Here is a 26,361-nt window from a genome sequence, read left to right on the forward strand (position 1 = left end):
CTGAAAAGTTTGGAAGAGTGACCATGGTTCTAAACATTGACCTTTTGCTCCTCTTTGCCTAGATGTTACAGCTTCTTTATTGCATATGAATGAGAACAGGTACCTTCCTACACCACAGAAATGGAAATGAAACACATTCCTGTCTTCAGCAGTTGAACAACTAAATAAGCAAACAAGTAGTGGGATCCTCTTAGAAAACAACGTGTTCCAGGATTCTTCATCTTGTCATGGGGGTCTAGCAGACTTAGAAACATAGAATCACAGAATGATTTGGGTTGCAAGGGACCTTTAAGATCATCTAGTTCTAACCCCCTCCTATAGGCAGGGAAATCTCCCTCTAGACCAAGTTGCTCAAAGTCCCATCCAGCCTGCCTTTGAATGCTTCCAGGGAGGGGGCATTTACAGCCTCACAGGACAACCAGTTCCAGTGTCTCACCACCTTCACAGTAAAGAATTTCTTCCTAAGATGTAGTCTAAACCTACCCTCTTCCAGTTTAAAACCACTTCTCCTTGTCCTCTTGCTACCTGCCCTTATAAAAAGTCCCTCTCCAGCCTTCCTGTAGATCTCCTTCAGCTGCTGCAAGGCCGGTCTGCTCAGAGCCTTCTCTTCTCCAGGCTGAAGAGCCCCAGCTGAGCACTGCTCTGGTGTATACATAGTCAGAAGGTATGATTGAGAGGGATTGCTTATCTACAAGGATGTGTACATGTTGTCAAGGAATCTGTTTTAGAATTTTGTACTTAAAGGTACAAATTATTTCTTTTGAACTCCTCATTCATGTTAAACCAGATTTGTCAGTTAGGCTTGCATTGGCAAATTTACAGTAACAGGTAAATCAATCCCCTCCCTGTGATAGTGTTCACACTAAATAGGGGTGGTGATAGCTCTTCCTTTCAGCCAGAAGTTGATGTGAGTCACACCTGAGATAATTGATAACCCTGGTGGTGATAATAGCCAGGTAGCCAGAAATAATGGCTTTACAGGAGTCCCATATTCAGTTAAGGTAACATTCACATTAATCCTTGCTTGATTCCACATTTAATCATCTGTTCTCTGATATCTTAAATCAGCACAGTCCTGTTCCTTCAGCCTCTAAGGACAGATGGCAGGTTCAGATACCGATGGGGCCTGTAAGTGCTGGGCCATGTTCCTGCATCAAAGGATCTCTCCTACCATGGAAATTCAGTCCATGGAAGCCCCTGACTTCTGCAAATACAAGTTGAGATTTTGGCCTTTGGACAAACAGTGCACACAGTCAAACACTCACTTGTCTTCTCTTAGGTAGTAGAGATGGGCTGAGCGTAGTGCACAGTCCCTGGACTGCCAGCTGGACTGTACTATATTCACAGAATAAATCTCTACTAGATCCCTTTAGGTTGGAAGACTAATTCTGAAAATAGATCATTATGTTCCTCATAGTTATAAGTTTGCTTATCACTTTTTAAAACTTGCACACACTTCATCTTATCTCCCCTATAGAAATCAATGAAATCTTGAGAACACTCTATAATGTTTCAGTTGATGTTCAAAAGCTTGAAAAATAACATTAAATATTTTATTAGGAATCTGGACTGATGGTCAGAAAGTAAAATATTTTATTTTTTATTAAGCTTTAAAGTGGGGATTCACTTAGTGTTTTTCAGGCTTTGAAACTGAATATTTGGAACTGTGCTTGCCAAACTATAATCAGTTCTGATATGTTTTTTACTTCTCTTTTTTATGCTTTATGTGTCTCTCTTCTGCTGTTTCTAGTATGACTAATGGAATCAAATGCAAGTAGCATGGAAGTAGATATTTCATATGTTATCGCACCAAAACTTTAAGTGTAGTTTAAGTTAAGTAATTTATTACACTTATCCTGTAAATCTCAGCACTCATCAAAAAATCTGTAATATCAACACAATTTTGAAAGATTAATCTTTTAATAATCCAAGTTATTAGAAAGAAATAAACCTTGCAACAAGAGAAATATTATGAACATTAAGAATGTCCAAAAACATTAAAAGGTTGCTGTAAAATTATTTTAAATTAAACATGAGAATCTCAACAAAGATAAATGTGATCAACTTTCCTTTTGCAAAAACGGCAGTGACATTTTTTTATTGGCTTCTGCCATCTACTGTGTGGTATCAGAAATGCAGCACAGAGATGTGAAAACCACGCGAAATCTACTTGATAGCAGTTCAACATAGAAATAGTTCCTATTTCATAACACTTCCAAGCTTAAATACCTTGCACTAAATGTGTAATCCATCTCTGTAATTTCAGGGGACAGTTTTGCTGTGTCTCATCCATCCCGTGTGTCAGTTACTCTGAAATCATGATGTGAAGCCGTGTGAAAGCTGAGAAAAGGTAGGAAACTGTGCAGTATAAGGCTGCACAAGTCTGGGGGAGAACAGTAATCTCAGTATGTGCTTGAAGCAAAGAACTTTTCAAACTGCCTGCATCCAATCTGTTTGCCACTGTGAGTTAGCAGTGTAGTCTGGACTGATTTGTCTGGAGGGCAGAACTTGGAGAACCTTTGATGTAGCCAGGCTGGTTCGAGCTATGTTTGTTCTTTCAGATTTGGAGTCAGAGCACGTAGTAGAAAAAAAGCCCACTTTTTTTTTTTGCTCACCAAGTTAATAGTTTGATTTCAGAGATCTTGTTCTAAGCAATCTCTCATGCTGCATGCTGTCTGCCTCAGAAATGCATCAACTGTTCAGAGAAGCATCTTTAACATCAGTTAACTTTATATTATTATTATTCAGAAAACCATTGTCCCTGTTAATTCTGTTTTTAGGGAAAAAGGAAACATCTGTGTGCTGTTTGGAACAACACTATCAAAAGAAATGGTGTTCTCCCTGAGCATCAAGGGAGATGACTTTAATTTTTTTTTTCAATCTAACTGATAATTATCCAGTCAAATTCCCTGCCCCTCAGCACTTTTTCATATTCCTGTAAGCAGCCTTTCTAGAACTGTCCTTACATGACAGCAGTGACAGCCACTCACCCCCAAATGCCCTTAACTGATAATCATTGTGAAAGACAGAGGTTTCCAAGGCTAATTAACTGATTACCACCACTCAGACGAACAAGCAGAAGGATGCAACAGGACCTCTGTTGCCTGTATGCAATGTGCTGATGAAAGGACATCTGCTTCCAGAGAAATATCCAGTATGAACGAGGTGTCTCCTGTGCTAATCAGGTGACTTGTTGTCTGCCATGGCAGATTTGTTAATGGGCTTAATGATATCACCTAGTAGCATTAGCCATTTAGCTGTAGTTGCCTTCTCTGAGAAAGTGCTGCAAGTCTTTGGATGAAAATTCCAAATATTTATAGTGACTATGTCCCTTTGCTTACTGATTCAGTTAGAAAGAGCTACAATCTGGACACAACTATAGCTTCAGTTTCTTAAGACTGAGATTAGACTGTTGAAGGCTTCCGGCTTAAGGCTTCTGGCCAAATTACACTTCTACAGAGAATAAAAAAGGATTTAATTGGTCATCAAGTCTTTGCTATTATGTAAAGCTTGGTCAGAAAATCCTATGAATAAACTCCTGAAACTCTCTCAAGAAATCAGAATTTCTTAATGCCTCCTGATTTCCTCTTTTTTTTTTTTTTTTAATTCCCTTTGCCATGAAATGGTACTTCAGACTAAATTTTAAATAATTTTTAATAGCTCACTTTTTATAGCTAAAGAAGTTTCTAAATGAGAAATCCAATTGTGAATTATTTCTAACATCCAAATTTGCAAGGCCATCTCCAAATTAAAATTCGTTAGATGAAATTTTGCTAATTATATGACCCCTTTAAGTACTATTCCTAAAATGTCAGCATTTCAAGTTTTTAATCAGACTGTAAGCATTGCAAATTCTGTAAGTGCATGAAATTAATAGCAATTCAAGGGCCATTGGTGGAGTTATTAACTAGGGTTTATGTGACTGGAAACTGGTCACTACTTTGAAAATCAATTTAAAACCCACTACCATGATAAAAATGGAATATAACTCAGAACTTAGATACTGCTTGCTTGGATTCACTGTATGAAATTCGAACAAGAACAACTTGAAAATGGTATGCATGTATTAGCATTGCAATGGTGTGCCATTGCATACATCTGCCAGTATGAGTGCACAGCTGACCTCTAATGACAGGAACATGTTAGATCAGGTCAAGTCTCATAAATTTGCAACTCCTTTACCCAAGAAACTTGAGAACTGAAAAGAAGAAAAAAACAGTTGTTTGGTTTTTTTGTTGAGATAGTAAAGCAAGTTCTCATTACCTGTCCTGATGTTCAACTGGTGATCTTTGGGTTTGTTTTGTGAATTCTAGTTTTTGAATGTCACTAAAGGCCCTCCATTAAGCATGAAACAGCTTTGCATTTTTATTCTTTCTTCTGCAACAAAGGACTCTAAAATGTAAGAGAAGACCGAAGAAAAGCCCTTGGCTTGCTGCCATTTTAGCAAAGTTGTTCTGCTAGCAGCAAAAATAATGGACCCCTGTGACCTACAGAATTGTGTCCCCAGATTTTTTTTTTCCTTTCTTTCACTCCCTGAGTACACCTAGATTGGTCCCTAGTTTTCTGATTGCTTCACAGTTTGAGAGACAGCCTGACTTATTGAGTTAGTAGTTAGTGCTTGTGCTGCCTCTGCTCAGTAGCTTCAGCCTGACTCCCTTGCATGCCAACGCCTCTGAGATGGACAAGGAGCTGCCTTTTTCCTCACCGCAAAATTACGTTTCTTGCGTTAGAAAACCAGATCAAAGAGTCCAGAACATTCACTAATTTGGAGGCTTCTACCTGAACTTCACCATGGTGGAATTTGCTGCCTTGGTGCCAAATAGAGAAACCTAACTACGTACTCTGTTGCCTCCCTATCTGGTTACTTCCAGGGAAGCTCACCATGCTGCTTCAAATCGAGGATGTGTTGCTGAGGAAAATTCTTTTTTTCTGGCTTTTATAGGATGCAGCTTTGGAAATGTTATTACATGAACTAGTATTTGCACAAAGCAGGATCTCTCCCTCAACGTCAGCCCAATTATAAAATAAAACGGAAGAAAGCAGATCCATCAGTTCAATAATTCTGTCGAGAAACTTCCTTTTCTTGTACAGCACAGTGTGTGTCATCTGGCCACATACTTTGACAAGGAATGTTAATTGAAGAGACATTTTAATATGTGGGAGTGACTGCAACAATTTTGTGTCTGCACAGGGTAGAAAGAAGGCACAGATTATGAGCATTTGTGAGAATCTTAGCCTTTTAATTACAGTACTATGACATATTAACATCTGACATGTTTCTCCAATTTCCTTATGTTTTATTATGACTGAAAGTTTAACCCCAGGATCTCTGCCAGGTAGTGCTGAACAGGTCATGCAGCATCTACTGTAGGTGTGGGAGGAATTTGGAGTTTATAATTTCAGCCTGCAACTCTTCATCCACAGCTTTTCATCCTGCAACATTAATGGATGATTCTCATTTACAACTTTGGAAAGATGAATTTAAACGTAAGACTTTCCCTCACTTTTTAGGAACCTGAATCCAGTGCTCATTTTAGACTTCTGTGTTAAAGAGATGTTACTCAGACTTTATTGCAAGGAAGCAGCATACGTGTAGGTGCTGGAACAATAAGCTTTTGTATATCGGCTGCTCAAGGGTAACTGAACTTTCTTTGAGAGTAGCTGTGAGGATACTTGAGATCATTTACCCTAAACTGACTTGTGTAAATATGGACAGAGAGAGACTTGCAAATATTGAAGATATGAAATATTTTTTCCTAAACCAATACTGCAAATGAATTTAGTGATTCAGAGCTGACCTACTTATGAGTATATACCATAATTTTCCTTTGATAGAGCTCATATTTGCATAAACCTCTTGCTCAGAACTTTTGATATCTTTCCCTTTTAAACCTTTCCAGTGTTTTATGAATTTTTGTAACTTATCACAGATATCAGTCAGTCTCTGATGAGGCTCCTATTCTCCATAGACTTATAAAGATCCATCAGACTTATAAAGCTACAACTGTACACCTCTGTGGTGATACTAAATTCCTTCACTGAAAGAAGCACTCACATAGAGAATCTTTCAGGGGGTATTGTCCATATATTTTGTAAGCTTCCTGTTTTATTGCACAAGATTTGACTCCTGCCATGTTTTCCCTCATTATACTCATTTCTGGTACATATTTATATGCTTATTTATTAAAGAGAAAATATCTGTTCACATGCAGAGAACTTACTGATTTCCTCTTCACTAACCAGAGTGAGGGAGCAGGGGCAAAAGTAAAGGAGAATTGGTATTACAGACCCATTTTGCAGATGAAACATGACAGCCTATGATTTAAGCAGAAGGCCTTTGAAAGCCTGACATAGCAATGAGAATCAAGTTTTTGTTGCCCAGAATAAGTTTATGTGGAGGACTGAGTCATATTTTAAGAGGTTAATAGCTTTGACTTCAAAGGCCCTTTGTACCAGAAGCTCTGCCTTCAGCTCCATTTTCAACATTTTTTCTTCTCAAAGCAAAAGAAATTACATACCCATTATACATCCCTTTTGCATTTCAGCATATGCCAGGGGCAAGCATGAGAGTTTCTTTCTGCATCTGATGACTCATAAGGTCGCTTCTTTGACCAGTCAGCCTTTGGCTTAACACACTCAAGAATCAAGCCAAGCAGTAACTTCCTGGTTCTACACCTAGTTTTTTCCTCTAACAAGGAGGTTTTTCAGTTGCCACAGAAGTTCTCCCATAAACAGTTTAAACTTTCCACAAGTATGTGAATAGTGCCTCTAGATGTCCACAATCACCCCCATTACTCTTCTTTAAAGAAAAGAATGAAAGGCATTTGGTTTTTATGTTCTAAAGAACTATGTCACACAGACAAAGTGATCATCAGTCTATTGCCAAAATCTAAAAGATGGGCTGGTTCTGACCATCATGGTTTTGTGACTCATTGGCCAGAGAATGTTATTTGGCTCATCAGTGTGCACTTTTGCCAGAAGGATGCCAATCTGTTGAAGCTGATTCCACTTTTGGACAGAAGAGGCCAACACTATTGCTCTGCAAGCATAGCGTTGCCTGTGTTTCATTGTGTGTCATCAACAAGGTATCAAATGCTATAGTGAGCTTAACTAACAAATTTTTACAAGATCTTATAGTCAGATAATCACTGTGGCACCACACATTACATATGTTAGTTTCCTGAAATTTCCACGAGGTAAAAGAGGAAAAGTTACCTTTATCAGAATCTGAAGTTCTGTTCCTTGAAGCACACATCCATGAAGTGAATGCAGCTCTGCAATATGAGAAAGAAGCAGATGAATCCATTCACTAAGTCTCTTTTTAGTTTCTACTAAACTAGTCTTAGTTTGGGGATTGCTATCAGGATTGAAAGCTGTTAGTTTTGGAAAACAGTGAAGGGCAAAGATGTGGAGTGCTTTTTCTTGCTCCCTCTCATGCTTTTTTTCACTTTCTTTATTCATGAAATGCAATGCTGTACCACTGATGAGCTGGACTTTTCTATGAAATTGAATGAGAAAAACAACCCAAAAAGCAGCTGTAAGTAATACCTCTTTTTCCAACTGAGGATTGCACTTCACTGAATTGGGTATTGAGTCAGAATCCTAACAGATTGTGCAAAACCCACCAGAAGTCCATTTGCACCTTTGACAAAAGATGCCTCTGAAAACTCTTTCTTAAAGGACATTTCTCTTAGAAAGAAGAATAAAAGGGCTGGGAGAGAATTTGCAAAGAAGAAATAGAAGGATGCAGTGTGGGTTCTCAGTGTTATTCTTTATTTTTTATTAAACTTCATTTTGAAACCAAACTGAAAATTGGCAAAGCTTCCAGGAAAATTTAGCAAAGAAACAGCTTGCAGTAATCTAGCAACGAGGGTTACTATGGCAATAGCAGTACACTGTGAGATTTAGTAGATACAATTTTCCATGATTCACAGTATATTTTTAGCTATTTTTCTTTTTGTTCTGTGATGCAAATTGCCTTTCTAAAGAAAGGGAAGGACAGAATATCTGGATCTTGCCCTCAGAAAAGATAGAGAGGTGTCAGTTTGTGCTTAAGGGAAGTCTTTGTGCACCTAGCTTCAATTGATCAAGTCTCCTAAAGAAATCTTGAGTCTCTGTTCCCCTTTCATCTTGTCTTGAGCCTTTAACACCACTGCTTGTTCCTTGCTTCTAGGAATCCTTCCATCCTTTGTTCCCCTTAATTTTTTTCTCTAATTCGTGCCCGTTTCACAATCCAAACCCTAGGAGTTTCCTTCTTTTCCAGCTATTGTCCAGCATAATTCTTTTCCATACCACTCTTTTCTTTGTGGCATTGTTTGAGCCCAGACATCCAAAAATCTAACCCGTGTCTCCTGACCTCCCTCCCTCTGTGCAGTCCTCTCTTTGGTCTCTCTGTGGCTTGCTCATAGCCTGAGCTGATAAAGACTTTAATGTTCTACTACTCTCAATCACACTAATTCTATCACTCTCCTAGCCATTTTATAGGGCTCTGACATGCAAGCTGTTATTCTCTGTTTTCCCTCATATATCTCAAAGAACTGCCCTTCTATTCTTTGACCACATGCCATACCTTGTCGTTTGGGTCCTCTTCTTCCATCACAACTAGAGTCTCTGCTCCTGGGATACGCACAGAGTCATTCAAAATGTGGATTGCTTCATTTTTTTAAATTTTATTATTATTATTATATTTTATTGATTTTTATTTGCTTTCTCGACTGCTAATCTCTTCCTCCTCTGCTATGCCAGGTTCTACTTTGGTTCCTCAACTGCATGAACTAAAAAGTTAACTAAGTGCCTTTACTCTGTGTTGGTGCTCTTGATCATCCCCTTCACTTTACCACTGTCTCCAATTTCTGTTATTGTATTCCAGAAGTGTACAAGCACTGTGTTACATTGGCTTTAATATATGATAGATGGCTCATGAAAGAAGTAAAAATAGCTCCTTTTATCTCCCATTTGTAATTCACCTCTGCCTCTTTATGTGTAACAGTGGCATCTTAGTACTGGTTAAGCAACCAGGAAACAGCACAGAATCACAAGCAATCATCAGAACACGCTCATGCTATTATTCTTTGACCATCCTTACTCTTCTTCTTTGTTGTTGAATTCACTGCAGTATTGTCACTAATTAGGCTCAAAATGTCTGCCTCTTACACTCTTATGTACACAGTTCAAAAGAAATGAGGCTCTGTGAAGCCTCTCTAAACTTTGGAAGGAGTGGAAAAAATGCTGAAAAGAAGCAGTTCTTTAAGTCAGTCAGGGCTGAAGAATCTAATGAGGTTCTCTGGAAGGCTTAATAAAAGACCTGAACTTGGATACCCACCGTTCACAACTCCTACTGGTTTTAGTACTAGCTGCAAATATCAGCATACATAAATGCAAATAAGCAATACAAAATAAGAACTAAATCCTAAAAAAAAAAAAAATTAAAGATAAAAAAATACAGAAAGGTCATTTTATCAAAGCATAATATAATTTCATAGTCAATCTTCCTGCTACAAGATACAAGAAAAAGCTGACTGTTTATGTGTATTCATAAGCATTTAGACACAGCTGATCAGTAGCTGGGGCTGTGGTGCAGTGTTACATAATGCAAGTTTATGACTTTGTGTTTTCCTTTCCAGCATTTCTGGATTTGTTTGTTGAATTTTTTTTTCCCTATGATAAGAAAGTAAAGTATTTCAAATAAGTACTCTGTACATTTTTTACACCACATGGGGCATGTTAAATGCACTAATGGTATAAATACAACAATACGATGATTCTTCTGTCACAGAGGACATTAGACAAAGATGTCCTAATCTTTTCTGTGATAACATTCCTATATTGCTCAGATTAAGCTTTTCTCCTCTGAATCATCATAAAGCATGGAGGTATTTCTCAGGATAGGTGATGGATGCAAAACCCAAGGAATGAGATTTCCTCTCACAAGATTCAGCAGTACTGGGGCTCCATCATCTCCTCTGTAGTGCCATCAGTCTCTCTTGTTGCAGCCGACTTAGCTGGGCAGAGGCTCTGCTGTGCTCTGGAGTGGCAGGTGGCACTGCAGGACAGGAGCTCTCATCAAGTTCCCAGCTTGACTGTGAGCAACCATTACAGCTAAGAGTCTCAAGACTTCTAGTTCCCACTGGGCCGTGTGTTTTTCTGACACTACCTGATCTCCTTTGTCCTTTTTGGTGGCTGGCAGTGCTGTTTTCTGACTGTAAATTGTTTTCCTCAGGTTTTCTTCTTAAAGGTACTCAAAGACCTTTGGTTATTATTGCAGGAGTTTACAAATAATCATTAATTATATTGCTATTGTTCCACATCTAAAGTAATTAAATACCTGTAAGTAAACGTTGTATTTCCAATTAAATGCCCATATTATATTTTCAGAAATGTCTCCTGTGCCCACAACTATCACATAGCATTTTCCACTACTAGAAACTAGGATTTCTTAGGTTGAAATCTCTTTTACAGTCTTTACTACACTTTTTACCACAGATGCATCAACATTCACAAAAAGCAAACTAATATAATATGGTTTTGGTGGGGTTTTTTTTAAGTGTTTGAAATCTTCAGTGTGTTCTGGGTGTTTGCTAAATAAATACAATATTGCTATATGTTGTATTTAGTATTCCAGTTTCCAAAATGTATTCCCTGCACTGTCCAGTAGATGATGCTAATGCATTACAAACTATTCTTTAAGTTTAGTCCAAGGAAAGCTGTGTGTCTCAAATGCGTATTATCGGCACATCCAAATTGCTCTCTCTGATTCCAGTATTTTCTCGCGTGTGCAATTTATAGTTTCAGAACGTGTTGTTTTTCTGCTGCAGTTTTGTTACTTCCTTTGTGTTCCTATATATCAATCTTCCATAACTCTCTGATGCTCCAGTCAGTCTGACATGAGTTTGGCCAGTTTCAGAAGTCCCTTGGGTATGTTTGCCATCTATTTACTCATGATTTGTGATGTATGGCATGAGGCTTTTTGCTATGTCAACATTTCTTCCTGTTTCCTGTCTGCAGTATGTGAAGCTAAATCCTAAAAAGGTGAAATGAGTTTCCACAAATCTTCCAGGATACTCAGCTGTTCTAATCTCTTTCCCTAGCAAAAGCGTACCTTAATTATAGACTTCAGGAAGAAGCATTATAATTCTCCTTTGCAATTGATTCTGATTTTCTTACACTGAGAGACTTGCTGCTAATTTCACACGAAGCTTTCTTCATGATCCTGAAATTACTTGCAGCATGCTCCCAATCATATGTATCAGAGCCCAAGATTTTTCAGAGAGAGTGTGTCTGTATGGCATTTATAGACACTATTTACATTTTGCTACTGAAGAAAAAGCATGTAATAAAAAATGTTTGCCAAGGTGAAGGCATAAATAACTTGAGATCTTTCTGCCTGCTTCAGTCTCAACCTCATCCTCTGAAGTGGTGGAATTCCTACCAGACTCTTCCAGAGGCTAAATAGCTAGTTAATATTCCTCCTAAGCTGGCAAACTAGCACTTGTGGTCCTTCCAGCTGTTGGATCTTGTCATAGCTGTTACCTGCTTGCTTAATAGACTCACCACCAGAAGGACACAAGGCAAGAGAACCAAATCTTCTAAGGAAGAAAGAAAGAGGGAACTGAGCTACCACTCTTTGATCTTTCTTTCTTTTTTTTTTTTTTATTTTTTATTTTTAACTTTACTCCCTTGGAAAGAGTACGAGCACCTGAGAAGATGAAGAACTTCCTTGTTTCTTGCAGCAAGCAGATCTGATGTCTGTCCTTGCTAGACTGTGATGCTGAAGCTAACTAGACCATTTGACTTTTCTTACACTTTTTCATCCAAGAAGGATTAGTTGTATGAGAAAGTTCAGGCTTCTCAGGTCACTCTTCAACAGGCTCAAAGACAGGCAAAAACCATTACGGGTAATTGCATTGCAAGAGTTGGCAGCACAGATGAGATCTAAGAATAAGCCACCCAACCAGCAGCTAGGGCATGAAGCTGGTTTAGAAAATGCATGATTCAAGGTGTAGGTGTTAGAGCTTATGTGCCTTAATCTAACACCTGGGCAAAAAATTCCAGAATGTATGAGTAACCCAGGAAGAAACACTTCAGCAGAAGCATATCTAATTGTGCAAGGCATACAGGCAGATGTGCATGACTGGTTGTTGTGTGGTCATTCAAGCAAAGAAAGAAAGAATGGGCAAACTGTTTGAATAAAGAATACAAAGCAGTCATCTTTTACTATTTCCCTGGCATAAATCAGCAACAAATACGCATTTGTCACCATGTTCAAGGAGAAAGAGATAGTGACAGAGAGAAAGAAAAGAGACAGAAAGAGAAAGCACAGCACTACAGCCAACAGTACGTCCTATCCCTTGGATTGGAACCACCTGCCTGGCCAGTGGTCTGCCTCAGACCTGGTTTTGTGATGTGTGCCCCTTTGGATGTAAGCTTCATACAGTATCAGAAGACACTGTATTAAAGTGTCAGAGAGAAATCATTTGAGTACAAAATAATAATACGTATGTGTAGATACTGATTCATCTCTAACTATCCAGGTAAGGTTCTAACATGGAAAATGGCCAAATCAGCAGTCCAATTAAAAATATCTGCTTTTTTTTCCACAGAGTCCTGTTATATTTGAGATCTGGAGGGCAAAGCAGAATTACCTGACTTGTTCTGCACAGTAATTGCTTCTGTGAAGGAATAAAAAGCGAAAATTTCATAGAAATTTAAAAGAAAGGGCAATGATTGAGAAAACATAGACTTTAGAGAGAGATTGCTTTCAGCCCTGGCAGGCAAAAGAGCCATTGAACAGGAGAAAGAAGTACTGAAGAACTGGATCAGTTTTGTTTTATCTTGAACTTTGATGCGCCCTGGAGAGGGGCAGACTTTTTGTGTAATTGACAGGAATTTTAACACGCCGGTACAGCTGGGCGATGAGAAAGAAGCTGCTGGTCGCTGTAGCTTAACTTGATAGAATTTGTCAGGAATGGCTTTGCTTGCTGTGATGAGTAAGCACGGGAGACATTTCATTGCTACTGTGAGGCTGTTTTTAATTCACTGTAGACATTTGGGTTAGGAAGCTGAGCTTTATGGGCCATTGTGTTTAAGTAATTTGAAACAACAGTTTGGGTTATTTTAGGGAAAGCTGGGCTTCCATTATGTTGGTAATCAGGAAGAAACGTTTAAGTCAGCTTTAGCTGGACTAATTTGCTTAGTTTTGCCTTTGAGTTTCAATGTATACATTGAGGTTGGTATTTTTTAGTTTAATATAACAGATTCACCTCAAAATGGTTTTTAAGTCATAGAAACGTGGACTTGGGTGTGGAAAGCCTTTATATACAGTAAAGATACAATCAAAGAAGATAAATAGTGGTCAATGAAATAAATTTCTGGAAGATTAACAGTGGCACAGACATTCATGAGGCATCATCTAGAATGGGCGTAATGGAAAAGACATTTCTCTCAAGGTATTACTGATTTCTTTAAGAGAAACTGAATTTTTGTTGAGAAAAACTCATGCAGTAAATGCCCAGGGCATGTATTGTTAAGCATTTAGATGCTGAAGGAACACTGAGTTCTTTGTCGTAGCAAGGTGTGCACACTGAAAGTACGCACACTATAATTTCTACCACTTCTTTGTATGTGATCTCCACAATAAGTTACATAGAAAATTGTATAGCTAACATTCTGAGACTGCATGATTCACATGTGAGATTTCAGTGGGTTGGAGCATACTGGGTAAGGAAAGAAACATTAAAATATGAAGGGCTAGATTTTTAGAATTGTGAATGTTCTAAGCAGCCTAATACAAGTAAAATATGATTTCCAACAGTATTAGAAACTGCCAAATAGGAGCAATCTGATCAGCTTCCTTTTCCTACAGAGAATAAAATTTAAAACACTGTTCTCCTTTTGTGGGCAAGGGGAAGGGGCAGGGGCAGAATTGCAAAGAAAGTAGGTCATGATGACAGCTTCTGTCCAGTTAGGCAGGATATTTGGAAGAAAATGGAATACAGTTTGTACTTCAGTATTTTTGCTTCAATGAGCAACAAGAAAAGAAAGTTTTTCATAAATTATAATGAATGGAATGTGTGTTAAGTTCATCCTATGCTTTCAATTAGAGATCTGAAAATCAGGAAAGTGTTTTGATTCAAATTCTGAAGCCCTTTGTTTGAGGACAAAGGAACTGGCACATAAAAAAGACAAAAGTACTCTTTTTTGCCTCTTGAGTTAACTAAGTAGAACTTAGTGCTGGTAGCCATTGTATAGGAAAACTGGCAGTGTTAGTTAATGGAAAAACATGAAAAAATAGGGGCATAGGAGCAGTTCAGAAAACTAACAAGACTTATATTTTGGAAGGAAAGCTTCTTTTTGAGTGATAAAACTGACTTGGAGCCATCTTTCATAGCGCCTAAGTCTCAAGAATGAGAGAGGAGGTGGTTCCCAGATGCAGGGGATGTCTTTGAGCAATATGCTGTTTGTTTTTTCATGGCAAAGGTGTAGATGGGCAAAACACTGAGCAGATGCAGTAAAGAGGAAGTTTCCTGCAACATGTGAGAAGAATTTGGCAACATGGAACTTCTTTGATCTCGTTCTTTTTTCAAAGTTTGCAGAACATTCCTCAGTATGGCCAAGCAATGTATGCAGTTCCATGATGTAACGCTTACAAAAAGCAATGCGATACAAATTCACAGTACCAGCTGATTCCAGCTGATAATAATCTCCAGCAGTTATATGGCATGTGTCTATTAGCTCAATGTACTTATAACTGTAGGCACATTTTTAACACAGTCATACTCCGTGAAGATGATTTTGAAGAAAGACTGTTGGTTTTTCTTCAGTGTTTTGTCAGGGTGCATAGAACCATTTTACTGAGGCTGTTTTTCAGTTTCACTGAAGCAATGTATTACAAAGTCTTGAGGTTGGAAAAAAAAAAAAGTACACATTTTCAACGAGTGTTATGTGTATGTGAATTTTCAAATAAAAATAAAGATAAAAGCATGTGAAGTTAGCACCACTGTAACTTGAGGGCATTCTTGCTGGGACGACAGGGGCATAGGGAAAGAAGACCAAACAGAAAACCAGGTTAACAGCAGAAAGTAGAACCAAAGGGAGCTGAACTAAAATTCTTACTGCAGTTTAATTTCACAATTTCAGAGTTTCAGTTTTCAGTTTTTCATTAGTCAGTATATTTCTGTGGGACCTAATCCTTAGTAATATGCATGGCACCAAGAAACGTGTGCATAGAGTACATTACAGGTAATCTTCTATAGTATTTCAGGCTTTCACAAAGGTTTCCCTGGTATATCTGGAAAACACTTGCAGCCCCATGTTGCAATTGCCAAGTGAATCAAAAGCTAATCAGAAAATACAGAAACAGAATCAGAGATAAACTGTCTTTATTTCATTTGTATCACAAATTGGATTTTCACCAAAGATTTCACTGAATGGGACGAGTTTTTGAGGAACTCCTCTGGGTAAAGTGGAAAATAAGTCTTCAAAGTGCTGTACCCATACACTCCTAAATTTCTCTGGTGACAGCAATTATACTCACCTTTTATTGCTGGGTCTGTAATGTCCATAAAGTAATGCAGTTGAGGATGCTGCTGCTGTCTGATGACTCGTCCTTTTCAGGAACATACATGCATTGAGTGGCTTGGACTTTGTTATGGTGGTACGGGGTTCAATCAAAGACAACTTTAACAGAGAAAGGAAGGGTCTGCTATTTCACAGCAAATGTAGTAAATATATATATATGTAAAATAAAAATATATAGTACAGAAATAATTGTCCAGAAATGAGACTTTGTAGCTGTGTTCTGTTGAGTGGGCAGGGTAGCATAGAAGAGTAATTTATTGCAGACGATTCTGTTGTGTCATTATTCATCCAAAATAATGTGACTTAATACACTTGCAAACTAGTAGGTCATTTCCATAGATACAGTTAAGTGCTAAATTGAGAACTCTGGAAGTGAAAAGAGCTATCCTGAAAAGCTGTAGTGTGTATGATGCTGATCATTTGGCTTGGGATTTCAGATTTAGAGGAGTTTTGCAGCCATGTAAAATTACTGGAAACTGCTACCTAAGCATATCCAGAAGGCTTATTTAAGCCTAAAATGATATCTGTGGGAGGCTGTGTGTGTTTGAGGCTGTCAGCTGACAAACATTTCTTCTAATGACAGTTGTGCCTCCGGCTGTCCTTGACCATGCCCAATTTCTGACACATGCTGGGACAACTGCACAATGAGCAGAGGCAGGGAACTTTTCCAGATGATGAATCACCTTCTTTTTTACCTTTGACTATTTTTCAGACAAATCTTTCTCCTAATGCAAGTCATCATCTAACAGCTTAAATACTCAATCTGAAACATTTGAGGTCCAATTTGAGGACCAATAAATTGTCAAGAGTTAGAGGTTACTTCTTGGAGCAGCACTGCTTATCTTTGTTCAGCAATATTTGCAGAGGTTCAGAATTTCCCAGGTGCATCGTTATCAGGAAAGACAGCTTTGCAGGATGTTTGTTTTATTATTTCAGCTTATAAGGAAAAATTCTGAATCCAAAGCATGCTAAAGGGAGAGTTGATAGTAAGAAAAAATTGTTAATTTGAAAAAGATTTTAAAATGTGAACAAACAAATCTTAAACCCGCATAGCTGTGAGCAATATGAGGAGATTTCTGACAATATGCAGATTGTCAAATAAAAATAATGAAAAACTGAGTAACTGAAAGGTTGACCGATCCTGCAAAATTTCTTTCAGTGTTTTTGAGTCATTTTCTATTCCAGTTTTAACCTTTGAGTGAGTATGAAGAGCTTAATGCTCATATTTTCAGGTAAACAGACTTGAAATGTAATTTTAGTTATTGTGGGAAAATGCCCAAGAAATTCAGAAGTTAATTCAAGAAACTTGTAGCAAAATCGTAAGTACACCTAAATAGGTATGCACTGAGCACAGGATGGCTTAAATATGGTTCCATAGTGTGCATAAGATATAGAAGTATATTATTTTCATTTGGACAGGGAAGATTATTTGGTAGAAAGCTCTATGTGTTCTTAACTTCAGGCAAATTTTAGTAACACTGAAAAAAAAAATCTGAATTTATTTATCACTGGATACAGTTTTAGTTAATAATTTGTGCATTAAGGAAGTAATTGCATCTCTGCTTATGTAGTTATCATTCACTAATTGTGGAATTTTGTTTGGACTTTTGCATGGATACAAGAACAGTGGTACTGTTAATCTTTCCTGCCTGTATATGCTAATAATTCTCTTCTTTAGAAATTGAAACTGGAGCTTTATTATAGAATATAAGCATTCCAGACTTGATTAAGTTTTAAACTTGTATCCTAGGATTAAATGTGAAAGAGTTGAATCTTCCAGAATAGGGAAAAGAGACAAAGACTAAGGAAAAAGAGACAAGAAAACATAAGGTGTTGTTTTCTTTTTCAGTTTTCAGATAGGATTTAGTTCTTAGGAAAACTGTTTTAAAGCAATTGGTTGGTTGGTTGCTTTCTAGCTGAGTTAGATAGATTTGACTGTGAAATCCATTAACCCAAGGCCTGTGTATGCGTCTGCAGGTGTCCCAGAGGAATTCAGAGCTGTACATTTCTCTGATGTCTGTTAACTACTTCAAATATAAGGGAAGATGCTTAGTTTTTCTTCAGGAGAATTTTTGACATTTTCTTCCCCTTTGGTCATAGAGAAATGATTGGTAGAATTTTAAGTTTCTTGAAATTATAACCTTCTTTCCTACTTAGGTTATGTGAGCCTTCAGTATTCCAGTCATGAGAATTGTCCTGACACTTCAGTCTTGCCAGTCATATCACATTTCTTTTTAAAGTGGAAAACTGTCATTTTTTATCCGGGTTCCTCAAACTTTAGCATTAGAAGATGAACAAGCAAAATGTTTCTTCCCTTTAAATTCTTTTGACAGCTTATGTGTGCCATACACTGAGTTCAAACAATATTTTTTCTATCTTCCTCTTCTGTTGTCAATGTTACATCCTTCTGGACGCTTTTCTAGTGAATAAGATGAGCATTCATGTCTGTCAAGTGCAGTAAAATTGCAGCACGCTGCCCTGTTATCACTGTGCTGTTGGCTTTATCTGCCCTTTTTGTCATGGAGTCACCAGCAGCTATTGCTCACCTTTTTCCAAGAACTCCTGTCAGGTACCTCCTAAAATTTTCTGTTCCACTTTGGCAGACAAGTTCCTCAGCAGGTGACTTGCTGAGTGTCTAACACCATTTCATAAATTGAGCATTTTCTGTTTATCTTTTCCCTTTTTGTTTTAAGTTGCCAGTCTGCTACAAGGGTTTCTGCTTTTTTGTGTTTTCTGACTGTTGAGCCTTTTTCTGATGATCCTTGCCAATGGTTTCTGAATCTTGTCATTTAAAGAATATTAATTTGCTCCTACCATATCCAGGGTCACACTTCAATCCCAAGAGTATATTTCACACTGCATTTCTGCTGGCTTGCTCCAGGTGCACCTCTTTCAGTTGACAAAAAGGGTACACAGCATATCCAGTACTGGTCACAATTGCTGTTCCCTCATCATTCGTGCATATGGCAGAGAACAACTTTTTTGTAAAAGGAATCATGCTTTCTTCTGACCTGCCTTCCTAGGTGGACCTACTCCAAATTTCAACAAAATGATATACCCCGAATCTCTCTCCTCTTAACTTTCTGCCCTTACAGTACAGACTCCAGACATCTGATGTGATCAGTGAGTCCAAGACACAAGTTTTACATTCTTCTAAAGTAAAAAATACGCAAGTAGACCTCTCAGAATCACCAAGTTCCAGACTATGAAAAGATATAAGCCAAGCAAAGGCTCATCTAATACCATAATTTCCAAGAACAGGATTTGCAGGTGGGCTCTCAAAAAATCCTGTTATCTATTTACCTACTATAATCACTGTGTCTTTTATTTGCTGTTGAGAGACTTCAGTGTACTATCTGCTGATCATGCAATTTCCAGGTCAGTAATAAATATACACTCCACCAGCAGTCTAATAAAGAACTTTAAGAGTTATCGTTGTTAACTGTTGCAACATCAAAAAGCTGACCATGTAGGTTTATTTCTCTTATCCTCAGAATAATACAGAACCCCTGTAGGTTAGTTTACTTATTAGTGAGTCTTTACACGTTCTCAGGACTTTTTTTTTTAATCTTTAGGTTTGTTTGAATCATAACTGACTGTGGTGTTTCTCATCATGAAAGTTGTATTATTAGTGGCTGTAAACTCAATTTGGAAATTTCAAGATTAATTCTTCAAGTTATTCCTCCTTAATTTACTGTTTTCTTAGTTGAACTTCATATCAAGTTACTTTTCAAACAGACAGAATTTTACAAGTTGGGCATATGTATCTGTATGGGAAGTGCTGAGTCACGGCCTGAACCTCTGATTGATCACCTGAGGTGAGCCTTGAGTCAGCTACAGGAGCACAGCTGAAGGCAATTCACCTGTGCTGCTGGAAGGGGTGGAGCCAGGCTGCACCCCTCCTACACCTATTTAAGAGCTGGCTACCAGAGGGGAAGGATCTCTTCTGGAGATCACCTCTTTTGGTATCTTTTGGTGAGCTCAACCCAAGGGTAAGCTCTTCCACTTATTCTCTTTTTGTGATTGTTGTCTGCTTTGCCTTACTCTCTTGATTATATTGCAATTATAACATCTTGATATCTATTGATTATACACAATTATATTGTGATTATAACATCTTGATTATACAGTATCAGACACCAAAAATTCACAAGTCAATTGTCTTTCTAATACTTTAGAAAATTAAGTATCCATTTTTATTTACAACAGAGCAAGGTTGCTTCTGTAGAGAACAGAATGCTAACATTAATAGTGAATGAAGCATGAAGGGCAATGCCTCTGCATATGAAGACACCAGAAGTAACAATATAGTTCAGGAATTAAAAATATGGCACATAATGATTACTGAGGGTGCTATCAACAGCAATAAAAATGATTATAAGGAGTACATATACATCAGGACCAGAAAGCCTGAACTCCAGCTAAGACCATGTCAAGATTACTTAGCAGCAGAACACCTGGGTTCTGCTAACAGATTGTCACACAAGCTATACCTGATATCTCAACAGAAAGGCAGCAATAAACACTAACAAAAAGAGAAAAGAAAGACAATGGGAAGCAGCCTTGATTTAGGATTATAGAAGATGAAGAGAGCTAAACTGGAAAAGCACTTCTAAGATTGCCATTTAGTAATACCATAAGAATTTTCACAACACTAACACACAAACAAAAAGGCATCACAATACTCCCATGGGACTTCAAGAGATATATCCCCAATGGGAGGACTTCCATCTGCAGTGAAGCCAGAGATGTCACTGGAAGATCTAGCACATTTCCTTCTTCCCTTCTCTATTTTTGCCTACCTAAACCTTCTTCTGCCTCCTTCCTAGGGATCCACAGTTAAGGCAGCTCAGCTCTGTTTCAACACTTTTCCAAGGAAAAGGAGGAAATCCCCTGGTTGCTCTGAGTGGAACACAGCCCGTTTCTCAGCCCTCTTCCTCCCCTCAGCTGAAGCAGAGAAGGCATGAAGCAGTGTTGCCCTAATGAGAAGAAAAAACTGCTGGAGGCAGAAGCACAGCCAACAGAAGCAGAGAAGAAGGTAAAACCATGGATTGCACAGGACAGTGCTAAGTATGTGGCTAACTTATAATACTGTAGTATCTTGGTGTTCAATCATTTTGACCACAATGGCAACATATACATTTAGAAAAACATTACTATCATACTGTTGATAAATTACTCATCATGGCTATCACTGCTAGATGATTAAAGGAATGCATTTGTCTGGGCTGTGTTCAAGATGAGCATTTTCATCTCCTGCAAGTCAGTGGTCCATTCATTCTTCCAGGAGCAGTAAATTAGATGTTGAGTAATCTGCCCTATGAAATGTGTAAAGAAGCTGTTAAGAGAGCAGAAAATATGTTTAGCCAGCAGTACCAGCTGGATGTGAGCCCGTGCAGGATACTTTGTTCAGCTGTCAGCTGCTAGCAGAACCACATGAGGATTAGTCTTTAACTCCCATCCCTCATCCCGCTTTTCATCTTCCCCTTTGCTTTGCTGTGTAGGGAAGAAAGATAAGGATGTAACAGAGAGGAAGAAGCAGCCACTGGTGCATAAATGGCTGGGGAGGATAGGCACAGCGGCATGCATGTAACGTTGTGCACACTGCTTTAGATCTGTTATTGGGGAAAATACACCATAAATAGCATGAAATGACATTCCGCTCATCTCACCTGCCAGTCCTCTTTATCTGAGGAAGGCCACTCCCTTGTTGTTTGTTTCCATTCTGCCACTGTGAATGGTGGGGATCGGCCTTGTTCCTGGTACCATGGTGCAGCTGAGCTATGACACCAAGGGAAGGAAGGAGTGGGGTGGAAACAGGTACTGGGAGAAAGGTTCTCGTGCTACAACCGGTGAAAGCAGCTCTAGAGCAAGAAAGGCTGTAGCAACACCAGCTCCCTCGGGACTGTGTACATTGACATCTCTCTCCAAATACAAGGTACAGCAGAGAGAAAGAACCCTGGTATTGAAAAGCTGGAACTTTTTTTAACCATTCCCATCTTCACATGTTCTTCCTGAAAGCCAACATAAGATGGTTTTACTGGGCTAACGGTAAACGTGCTTTACAAATCCCCAAATTTGCTCTTCAGGGTAGAGCGGCAGTGCGCAAAGCCTGCTATTTTGCCGTCAGCAAAAATCAATACAGACCTCCAAAGGAACGAGCAGCAGTCTCACTGTTATGTGATGACCTAAGCAAGGCGAGCTTTCTAGGGATAGATAAGAGCTTTTGTTGAACCAAATAATGCAGCCGCTCCATTGTGGATCTGTTTGGATCCACAAATCTTCAGAGTAGGAGATCGGACAAGAGCACGATCTCACCAAAAGCCGCTCTCTTCCCCCAGCTGTACCGTTCCGTCAGCTCTCCGCCAGACGCCCACCCGAGCACGGTGCTTCTCGCTCACCCGCCGAGGCTCGCGGCCAGCACACTCGCCTGGCCCGCTCCCCGGCGCCTGTCCTCCGAGCAGGGCAGCGGGACCCCTGCCCGCCCCTCATGGCGCCGCGCCGCCCCGCCGCCCGTTGGCGCCGCGCTCTCCCTCCTTCCCCGCCCCGGGCCCGCGGGCTGCGCCGCCTCCCGAGGCCGATCCGCCACCGCGGTGACAGCGACTCCGCACCCCTCGCCCCGCCGCCGCCGTTCCCTCCCCTCTGCCGCCCGCCCCCGGGCCCTCCTCCCGCCACTGATTCGGCGCCGGAGCCGCGGGTGCCCGAGCCCCCTCCCCGCCCCGGCCCCCGCGCTGCCGCCGCGGCTCCCGAGCTGTCAGTGTGCAGGCAGCGCCGCGGCCCCGCGCCCATCCCCGCGCTGCCCACCGCCGCCAGCGGCCGCAGGTATGGAGCCGGGCTGCGGCTGGAGAGGAAGGGGCTGGGGCCGGGACTCCTCGGCCGGACGGGGCGACGGGAGGGGGCCTGCTCCGCGGAGGAGCCTGCGGGGGCCGCCGGCACGCGGAGCGGTGGCAGCGGGGCCGTCCGTCCCGCGAGGGCGGGCGCTCGGGACGCACTGCCGGGTCTGAGCCATGGGGTAGCTGGGCGCGGAGGGACGCTAGGGTGGGCTGCGGTCCCTCTCCGTCCCCACGGAGAGGCTGGACCGGCCAACGGAATAGCGGGGAATGCCTAAATTAGTCCCTTCTCTTTTCCCTCTTTTTATTTTTATTTTTCTAATTTCCACTCTTATTAAATGGGTGGAGTTTATGGGGACGGGCGTGAAATCGTGGCCCCGCTTGGAGCCGAGGTTGAAGAACCTCCCGAAGGCCGGCCACAGGGAAGGGAATCCTTAAAAATGTCCCGAGGGGCAGTTTCTCAGATGGTAAATAACGCTTTAGCTTCCTAGGGGAACTAAGTCCCATGGGTTTTCCCAAAACTGGCGTATGGAGCTGATTCTGTTATATACAGTACTTTACCAAATAATTTAGCTCAGTCGTTCTCTGTACTCGACAATCCCAATGTCATCTCCTCAACCCACTCCCACAAAGCTCCTGGGGAAGTGGGTCAGCATCCCCAGATGATGTATCTACCAGGCATTCGGTGAGTTTCTGCTCTGCCAGCTGGCTGGGAGGCAGCATTGTGACCCTTCATTATGCACATACTGAATGAGCCTTGCTTCAATTATTCATTCTGATGCTATTGCAACCTTCTGCAGTTTCTCTTCTCCAGGGAGATGATGTGTAACAAGACTTTGAAATACTTTGCCATTGAGTCTGTGATCTGATCTGAGCACACAGCAGCTGTTTGCTCATGTAGCCATTCTTAAGGGTTAATTTATAGCAGTAAAATGTATGTCAGGGAAGAGTGAGGATTCCCAGTAGGGCGCATTACCCTCTGCATTCCCTCTGTTCACCTCTAGAAAGCTGCAATAAAGCTGAAGCCAGAGTACTTGAATGGCTATTGGACAAGGATCTGGAAATATGTTTTGTATTTTGTCTCAAAGAGTTAATGCCACAAAAGTACTTTTGGTCTCCTTAAGGGAGAACCTGTGGCTTCAGCATGGCATTGGTTTAAATCAGATAAGTTGTCCATATGGTTGACATTTGCTATTTTGTTGATGAAGAAACAGGTTCAGAAATTAAATACATTGGAAACAGAGATTTGGCAACAAAACGTGGAATCTCATTTGTGGTTATTCATGTTTTACTAATGTGATCATCTGTTCATTTTGCCATGTTCTCCAGATAATACTCATTGATAAATGGAGAACCATTCATATTTTCTAAGTACAGGAGGCTGGATTGACCCACAGAGGCCAGTAGCCTTATTTGTTGAAATATAGCTGTGACCCGCAATCAAGCAGTGCTTACATTCTCTCTTTCAATAGTAGACAAATTTTCAAATAGCAGCGAGGCCAATTGTAGATTTCTGGTTCTCGGAATTCTCATCTGTATACCAGACAGTAGTCTGGTTGGACACAGACACAAAGAGAAATGCTGTATGCCGGAGCTGTAAAGAGCTGAGGTAACTTTGCGTACATAGCACCCAAGAATGTGAAGACCAAAAGAGGCTAGTGCTAATACAAGAGTGAACATGCAGTGATTTCTAGTCATTCTGCTAAAATTTTACATTCTTGTGGTTAATTATAGGCAGAGAGCACTGAAATAAACAAATCTGATAGCAATGATACATTTCCAAGATGGGAAGTACCCCTGAGAATATTCTCAGCTGAGAAACCTTCATCGCTACTTTGACTCTAAGGCATGAGATTAGAATGAGATTAGATTGAAAATGTTAGAATCTTTAAAAATGCTGAAGTGTGGGGCTCTGTTACCAACATTTGAAGTCAGATATTAGGATCTGGTAGGTTTTACTCTAGAACTCTTCCATTCACCCATTCTTTTTCACTGCCCAAAGCATGAAGTGTACATTTTACTCAAAGATGCGTAGTTAAAGTGAATGAAATTCAACTTGCATTAGAATTGCATCTTACTGACTAGTTTGTAGCATTGCATCTTTATACTGCCTTGGAAGACATTAAGGCTTGGTATTTGACAGTTCGTCATGCTTTACTAAAAGAATCTGCCTGATTCAATCCAGGTTTCACTCAGCAGAGCTGAAAAGCTTTAGCTCTTTCTTTCTGATTTGATAGATCCCATTGCCCAGGATATCCAAGCACAGATAAATGAGGACTTAAATTTTCCTTTCAGCTTTCCTAAATCTTTACCTTTGCCAAGAAATGGAATTTTCCCGATGTTCAAATGAGACAAGTCAGTAATCTGCAAATGCTGTGCTGCTGTCTCTGTTTCAATCACCTTTATCCCCCTGAGTGATTTCTTGTTTTGGTAAAGCCTCTGTCTAGAAGCATACATCCTTCACCAGACAGGTTAGAGAGCAAAGGAGGAATTCCTGCTGTCTCTAATCAAAGGTCTGAGGTTTCCAGCAGAGGTAGCCCAGTCAGAATCAGGAGCTGATCACAGATTAGAGCTGTAAATGGCCACTCCTGAGGCTAATAATTGATTACTAGAGCTCCATTGGCAAACAATACAGATTCATAAAGTCCTGTTTCTTCTTCTTCAGCCTTCAGCTGGTTAATCCGTTTCATGTATATTTTTTGTTGTCAGAGATTCAGCAACATTGTCAGGAAAACTGTTATATTGGGTACAAGAATCTGGGGAACCTATGGAAGCAGATACTGAAATGAGAGCCGGAACCAGTTGAGAGATTTGAGCCACTGTTGTCAGGAGGAAAACCAGGTCCTCTTTATGCCCATGTAACTAAGGTTTATGATCTATCATGTGCCTATTCATGAGTTGTGATTGGTGTTTGAGCTCTGAAGAAGCACCTGCAGTGCTTTGGTTAAGGGCAGGTGCAAAGAAAATATTTAGCTGATGAAAATCTTCTAAATGCCTCAATGCATCCCTTCCCTTGTGAACTGCTAGTTTAACTCAAAGTAAATGCAGTAAATTATGACATTTTGAATACATCCTTAAATCAGTGAAGAGAACTGGCTACATCTTTCCCATTCATTCTTTCCAGCAGATTCTAACAGAGTTGTCTTTTACTTTTGTTTTCGTTTCTTTTACACATGAGAACATTTTTTGTGGCATGGATGAGAGATTTAATTTTAAGTTAAATTTGAGGTTCTGGATCATTAATTTAAATATTTCCTTCAGTGGGGTTCAGAGGGTAGCAGGTGAAGGCTATAAATAGGGTAAACATTATTTTCTGAACAGGAAAATATTCCTTAAGTAATATTCAAAGATTCAGAGCTCATGCTGTTTGCTTTTAGTCTGTGCCAATCCTTCAGTCGGGCCACGGGCTGCTTAAAACAGATATGATAGCTGTGTCAGTGTGTTCTGGATCTGCTTTTCTTCCGTGTTTTCTTAGTTGGCCTGGACATGAATAAAAAGAATAAGCAAATGCCATTTAGCTAAGACAAGAAACTGTGACACCTGACATGCCCTGGAGGAAAAGATCAGAATTCAAAATTATTCCAGTAAGCTGGAAGAAGTACTTAGAAAAAGAATGGGATGAAATTTGGTAGGGATAGCAGCAAGGTGCTGCACCAGGGCAGAATTAACCAACTGTATAAGCGCAAGAGAGAAGCAAATGACTGCTGCATCTGCAGAAAAGAACTGCAGAAAAAGAAAGTGTTGTGACAGATCACAAGCTGAACATGAGTCAGTGTCGTGCTGTTGCAAAAGAAGGCAAACTTCTTGCTAGGAAATATAAAAGACATATAGCCTGAAAGAAATGAAGCCAATTCTGCTCTTTCCAGTGTTGCTAAAACCTCACTTTGAAGACTTGGTGAAGTTTTGATTATTACACGTAGAGACAGGTGCAATTCAATTGGAAACTGCAGACAAG

At 39.8% G+C, this 26,361-nt stretch overlaps 1 protein-coding gene across 3 annotated transcripts in view; it reads left to right on the top strand.

Annotated features, from left to right (window-relative positions):
• Positions 1-2,330: 2,330 nt before the first annotated feature.
• Positions 2,331-26,361, top strand: part of C1QTNF4 (C1q and TNF related 4) — a 37,337-nt gene continuing 13,306 nt past the window's right edge. Inside the window, exon 1 of one of the 3 annotated variants that reach the window (XM_042866367.1) lies at positions 2,331-2,350. The gene's annotated coding sequence lies outside the window, so the exon portion shown is untranslated. Of the gene's footprint in view, positions 2,351-22,352; positions 22,399-23,074; positions 23,092-26,361 lie in introns of those variants that run through there. The other 2 variants (XM_042866361.1, XM_042866376.1) reach the window with 2 other exon arrangements.

This window comes from Lagopus leucura, unplaced genomic scaffold (genome assembly GCF_019238085.1).
Source record: "Lagopus leucura isolate 7727_CA_CO unplaced genomic scaffold, USGS_WTPT01 Super-Scaffold_1, whole genome shotgun sequence".
NCBI classification, from domain to species: domain Eukaryota; kingdom Metazoa; phylum Chordata; class Aves; order Galliformes; family Phasianidae; genus Lagopus; species Lagopus leucura.